The following is a 7,503-nucleotide window of genomic DNA, read 5'->3' as shown; positions in this document are numbered from 1 at the left end:
ATCAACGGGCTCAAGTGTGACAACAATTGTGAGTTTGGCTCAGGACCTCACAGTGTTTCGTTCTGTTGTGCATAGGGTTACTATCAGTCAGTACCGACTAGATGGCACCTAACAACACCACCATAGGGATTCCAGGGAATTGAAATCCTCAGAAAGACATCACAAGCCTCAAAGGAGAAAAGTCTTAAATTGTCTCTAATAAAGTTTCCACTGTCTCATCCACAGGAGATCTCTCCCACCTCCAGCATTTCTTTGTCAAAATAAACACCTCAGGTGTGTAGGGATGTAAAGCCTTTTCAATAATCTCACTAATTTTTGTTACTTACAGACTTGAGTATAGGAATTACTCCCTCAAATCCTTCTCATTACAGTGAGAGATTGAGATTTTTAAGATTATTCAGCTAGACTGTGACTGAATAAGGATTATCTCACTGTAGAATAATTACTTAAAGTGGTCATCACTATATGTCATCAATTTTTATCTTTATTTTAATAGCACTCATATATAAACTAAGTTCTAAAATTACATGATTTACATACCATCTTTTAAATTTTATAAATAAATTAAAATAAAAGTTCCATTTAAAATATTGGCTATGTTTCATTGTTCTTAAGCGCCATCAAGTCAGTTCCAACGGATAGCAACACAGGTTAGGTTTTCCTAGGCGCAGCTGGTGAACTTGAACCACTGACCTTATGCTTCAAACCGACTTTGCAGTCCAGTGCATTAATCCACCTCACTTATAACATTCAACCTAAGTTATACAAGTCATTAAAAAAAGTTGTTTTTGATCTAATTAGCAAAAAGACATTATCAAAAAGATAGTATTGATTGATAAGTAATTCCAATAACCATATGTTGTTTTTAAGGGCCATTGAATCAGTTCAGAGTCATAATAACCCTGTAAAAGTTTCTGAAGAGCAGTTGGTTAGTTTGAAGTGTTGACCTTGAGGTCTAGTGCAGTCTCCTGCAGTGCCACACCAGAACTCCAGTACCCTTTATATAATCACTTCTTTCCTAAAACTTTCATCTCAGAAATATATATAATATGTTTTGAAAAGTTATATCCATTTCTATCTTTCTATATGATAGGTCTTTTAAGTACTAGGGTACTAACTCAAAACACTTCACATAGCATTCTATATGTATAGTCAACACATGTAAAAATTACAATTTTTATGAAGGTGTAAATAAATAGTACTAGTTATGAAATTGTGGGAATTTGTAAAGTATTACAAGAAGCAAAGCATCGTTATCACTTTCACAATTGAAATAGAACACTGAATTTTAAATTTCTTGTATTAATATAAGAATACCCAAAAATGCATGCAAAAAGAATCAGCCCAATCTCTAGAAAATAAATGTCAAGAGACTATTATTGACATATTCATAAAAAGCATTTAGATTTCTGTAGGACTCTTTTAGTTATGATGCAAATATTCATTTTAAATATGAAAGAAATATGATCACCATGCCTTTAACTAGGTTAATATATTCATTTCTAATATAATTTATGTGGTTGAAAAGTGGAATATGGTTGCCATTATTCAGAATAAAATAAAATAGGTATATTTGATTTCAAATTAACACTGTAATTTATGACTAAAATGTACAATGGAAATTTAGACATTTTTGTTTTGCACAATGGTTATTATTCTGGTAATAAAAATGAAAATGACATCAAAGAAATTATTCTCATGAACATTTTCTTATGTTGTTCTTGTTGTTAGGTACCTTCAAGTTGGTACTGACTCATAGTGACCCTATGCACAACAGAACAAAACACTGCCCAGTCCTGGGACAACCTCATAATTGCTGCCACGATTGAGCCCATTGATGTTGCCACTTTACCAGTGCATCTTGCTGGGGGTCTTTCTCTTTTTCTCTGACCCTCCACCTTACCAAACATGATATTCTTCTCCAGTGACTGGTCCGTCGTGACGATATGGCCTAAGTATGAGAGACAAAATTTGGCCATCCTGGCCTCCAAGAAGCACTCTGGTTGTGCTTCTTCCAACACAGATTTGGCTGTTCTTTCGACAGCCCATGGCACTTTCAATATTCTCCTCCAACACCATAACTCAAAAGAGTCAATTCTTCAATGGTCTTCATTACTTACTGTCCATCTTTCATATGCATAGGAAGTTATTGAAAATATCATGCTTGGGTCAGGAATGTTTGCATTCCTTGGTTCTCAAGCTGACATCTTTGCTCTTCAATACTTTAAAAGGGTCTTGAGTAGTAGATTTGCCTAATGCAATACATATTTTGATTTCTTGACTGCTGCTTCCATGAGTGTTGATAGTTCATCCAAGAACAATGAAGTCCTTGAAAACGTCAACCTTTTCTCCGTTGATAAGAATGTTGTTTATTGGTCCAGTGGTGAGGCTTTTTGCTTTCTTTAGTTTGAGATGCATTCCATACTGAAGGCTGTGGTCGTTGATCTTCATCAGTATTTATTTTAAGTCCTCTTCACTTTCAGCAAGCAAGGTTGTATCATCTGCATATCACAGGTTATTAGTGAGGCTTTCCTCAATTCTGATGCCATGTTTTTCTTCATATAACCCAGCTTCTCAGATTATTTGCCAGCATACAGGTTGAATAAGTATGGTGAAAGATACAACCCTGACACATACCTTTCTTAATTCAGTGTGTTCCCATGTTCTGTTCAAACAACTGCCTCATGGTCCATATACAGATTCCTCATGAGCACAATTAAGTGTTCAGGAATATGGATACTTTGCAATGTTGTCCATAGCTTGTCATGATCCACACAATCAAAAGCTTTTGAGTAGTCAATAAAGTACAGGTAAATATCTCTCTGGTATTCTCTGCTCTCAGCCAAGATTCATCAGACATCAGCATTGATATCTCTCATTCCACGTCCTCTTCTGAATCTGGCTTGAACCTCTGGAAGTTTTCCGTCAATGTATGCTTGTAGCCATTTCTGCATTTCCTTTAGTAAAACTTTACTTGCATGGGATATCAAAGATATGGTCTGATGATTTCCACATTTCATTGGGTCACTTTTCTTTGGAATGGGCACTAATACAGATCTCTTCCAATCAGTTGGCCAGATACTTATCTTCCAAATTTTTTGGCATATATGAATTAATGCTTCCATTGCTGCCCCACTTTCTTGAAATATTACAATTTTTATCCCATTAATTCCTGGTGCCTTGTTCTTTGCCACTTCCTTCAATGCACCTTGGACATCCTCCTTCAAGGTCATTGGCTTTTGTTCATATGCTACCTCTTGAAACAGTTGAATGTCAACCATTTTCTTTTGGTACAGTGACTCAGTTCACCTTACACTTCTTTTGATGCTTTCTGCATCATTCAATAATTTGAGCAGAGAATCCTTCAATAACGAAAGTCGAGACTTAATTTTTTTTATGCAGTTCCCCCAGCTTGAGAAATGCTGAGCGTGTTCTTCCCTTTTGGTTTTCTGACTCCAGATCTTTATGCATTTTATTGTAATATTTGACTTTGTTTTCTGAAGCTGACCTTTGAAATTTTCTTTCAAGTCTTGTACCCCCTTATTTCATCCATTTGCTTTAGCATCTCTAGGCTGGAAAGCAAGTTTCAGTGTGTCTTCTGGCATCCATTTTTACCTTTTCCTTCTTTCTTGTTTTCTTAATGACTTTTTGCTTTCTTCATGTATGATGTTTTTGATGTCGTCCCACAGCTCTTCTGGTCTTCGGTCTTTAGTGTTTAATGCATCAAATCTAGTCTTCAGATGATCTCCAAATTCATGTGGGATATATTCAAGTTCATATTTTGTCTTTCATTTTCTTCAGCTTCAGTTTGAATTTGCATATGAGCAATTGATGGTCTGTTCCACAATCTGTCACTGGCCTTGTTTTGGCTGATGCTGTGGATATTTTCCATTATTTCTTTCCACAGATACAGTCAATTTGATTTCTGTGTATTCCATCTGGTAAGGTCCCTGTGTATAATCATTTCTTAGGCTGTCTAAAGATGATATTTGAAATGAATAAATCATTGATTTTGCAGAATTCTATCATGCGATCTCCAGCATCATTTCTATCACCAAGGCCATATTTTCCAACTCCTGATGTTTCCTCTTTGTTCCCAACTTTTGCATTCTAATCACCAGTAATGTTCAGTACACCTTGACTGAATGTCTGATCAATTTCAGATTGATGAATTTGGTAGAATTCTTCTATTTCATCCTCCTTGGCTTTACTGGTTGGTGTGTAAATTTGAATAATAGTGGTATTAACTGGGCTTTCCTGTAGGTGCATGGATATTATCCTATCACAGACAGTGTTGTACCTCATGACTGATCTGGTTATGTTCTTTTTGATAATGAATGCAGCAGCATTCTTCTTCAATTTGTCATTCCTTGCATAATAAACCATGTGATTGTCAGATTCAAAATGGCCAATACCAGTCCATCTAAGCTCACTAATGCCTAAGATATCAATGTTTATGCATTCCATTTCATTTTTGACAATTTCCAATTTTCTGATTGCTATTCATAAGGTTTTCAGTGACTAAATATTAGGAAATAGTTCATCAGTCTTTCTTCCTAGTCTATCTTTGTCTGGAAGCTCATCTGAAATCTGTCCACCATGGATGACCCTGCTGATATTTAAAACACCCATGGCACAGCTTCCATGTCACAGCAACTCACAAGCCACCACAGTGCGACAAACTGCCAGACAAATGGTGGTCTTTTTCTTATAGTTCATAAAGTTTGTATTTTTTCACAACAAATAAATCATACTTTCACAAGAAGATTAAAAACATATCATATGACTAAACTGAAATGACAAGGAAAACAATTATTTTACCACTGTTGTTGTTGTTGCTAATTGCCATTGAGTTGGTTTCAACTGATAGAGACTGTAGGTTTTTGAAGAGCTGTGTCCTAATAAGAGGTTTGTGAATTATATACAGTACAGTCCTAAACTGACAAGTTTGCAGAAGATTTGCCCAATGCAATACTTTGTTTGATTTCTTCACTGATGCTTCAATAATCATTGATTGTGTGTGTATCCAAGTAAAATGAAATCCTTGACAACTTTAATCTTTTCTCTGTTTATCATGAGACTATTTATTGGTCCACTTGTGAGGATTTTTATTTTCTTTATATTGAGCTGTAATCCATACTGAAGGCTGTATTCTTTCATCTTCATGAGCAAGTGCTTCAAGTCCTTTTTTTTCACAGCAAGGAAGCTTGTGCTATCAACATAGTGCATATTATTAATGAGTGAATTCGATCCTGATGTCATTCTCATCTTAATATAGATCAGCTTCTTGGATTATTTGCTCAGCGTACAGATTGAATAGATTGGTGGAAAACTATAGATAAACTTCTTTCTAGTATTCTTTGCTTTCAGTCAAGAGCCATTTAACATCAACAGTGATATCCCTTGGTCCATGTCCTTATCTGAATCTGACAATTCCCTGCTAATGTACTATTGCAGATTTTTCTGAATGATCTTTAGTATAATTACACTTGCCTGTGATATTAATGATACTTTATGATAATTTTTGCATTTCTTTGTATCACCTTTCTTATGAATGGGCACAACTATGGATCTCTTCCAGACAGCTGGGCAGGAAGTTGACTTCCAAATTTCTTGGCATAGATGAGTGAATGCCTCCAGTGCAACATCAGTTTCATGAAAGATTTCAGTTTGTATTACATCACTCCTGGTTCCTAGTTCTGTTTCAGTGCCTCAGTGCACCTTGGGCTTCTTGCTTCAGTATCATTGGCTCTTGATTATATGCTACCTCTTGAAATGGTTGAACATCGACCATTTCTTTTTGATACAGTAAGTGTGTATTTCTTTCTTCTTCTTTTGATGCTTTCTTTATTATTCAGTATTTTTCCCACAGAATCCTAAAATATTTCATACTTAAACTTGAATTTTTTCTTAGCTTGAGAAATGCTGAGCATTTTGGCTTTATAAGTCCAGGGCTTTTCACAATTCATTAAAATGCTTAACTTCATCTTTTTGAGTTGCCCTTTGAAATTTCCTATTCAGCTTTTTTACATTCACATTTCTTCCATTTGCTTTAACATCTCTACATAAGAAATGAAGTTTTAGCATACCTTCTGATATCCATTTTGTTCTAATCTTTCATTCTAGTTTTCTTTATGATCTTTTGCTTTCTTCTGTATGATATTCTTGATGTCATTCCACAACTCTGTTCTTCAGTCTTTAGTGTCTAATTCATCAAATCTGTTCTTGAGGTTATCTCTACATTCATATGAGCTATGTTCAAGATCATGTTTTGGCTCTCATGGACTTCACCTTCAGCCTGAATTTGCATATGAACAATTGATGTTGTATTCCACAGTCTGCCCAGGTCTTATTTAGGCTTATGCTATGGAGCTTTTCCACAGTCTCTTTTCACAGATGTAGTCAATTTTATTTCTATGTGTTCCAGCCTATGAAGATCATATGTAGAGTCATCTTTTATGTTGTTTAAAAAAAAGATATTTGCAATGAAGAAGTCATTAGTCTTACAAAATTCTATCATGTCACCTCCAGCATTTTTCTATCACCATGGCCATATTTTCAAACTGCCAATACTTTCTCTTTGTTTCAAAACTGTGCATAGCTTCCAACCTCACAGCTACACATTAGCCACCCAGTACAACAAACTGACAGACAAAAAGTGGTTCCTAAAGATAACCTCATTAATAAACTAATGGGATGAAGAGGGACTGAATATGCAACAGCCTCTAGTATGGACCAAAAAAAAAAAAAAAAAATCTCTTATATAACTAGTAAGAGTAAATCTAAAAGGTGGTAAAACACTTTAGGTTGGTAAAAAAAATGAAAGATACCATAATTAAGGAGTCCTGTTGCAGTGCTGTAAGATAAGCACTGGACTTCAAGGTCGGTTTGCACTTCAAGTTCGGCAGTTCAAAGTCACCAGTCATTCCTCGGAAACCCTATGCAAGGTCACTATGAGTTGGAATCGACTCAACAGCACTTAACAACAGCAATATGTGCTATGTACTATAGAATGTACAAAAGTAAAGTTGGATCATAAAGTTGGGTCAAAAATAAAGTTGGCCTATAAGTCTTTTAGTGTGTATTTTATTTAGTAGTCCAGTATTTTTACAATGCAATTCCAGGGAGCCTTAGAGAGTCTTAGAAGGCTTATTTATGGTATATAGTAAAAATAGGGTTGGAGCAAGAGATCAGAAAATGGAGATCTGTATCTCCATTATCAATTAGATAAATTACCAGTTTCAAATTTTATTTATGTGCATATGTAAAATATGGATTTTAAAAGATTTAAAAAATATATGTTGTGCACTCATAGATTTAGTATAAGCATGAATAAGATGAACGTATTTTAATTATGGAAGTAGCTCCTGCCTCACTGGGATGAAGTGAGGGAATTTCAGGTACTAATTCAGTATGTGGAGATGTGTATTGTTTCAAAGTAATGGATAAACTCCTATATAAATGTGGAAGCAATGGTAATTATAAAGCAGGAACAGAGTGAAG

The sequence above is a fragment of the Chrysochloris asiatica genome, unplaced genomic scaffold, assembly GCF_000296735.1.
Source record: "Chrysochloris asiatica unplaced genomic scaffold, ChrAsi1.0 scaffold00084, whole genome shotgun sequence".
In the NCBI taxonomy this organism is placed as follows: domain Eukaryota; kingdom Metazoa; phylum Chordata; class Mammalia; order Afrosoricida; family Chrysochloridae; genus Chrysochloris; species Chrysochloris asiatica.
The sequence above is the reverse complement of the archived record's forward strand: the minus strand, read 5'-3'. Positions refer to the sequence as shown.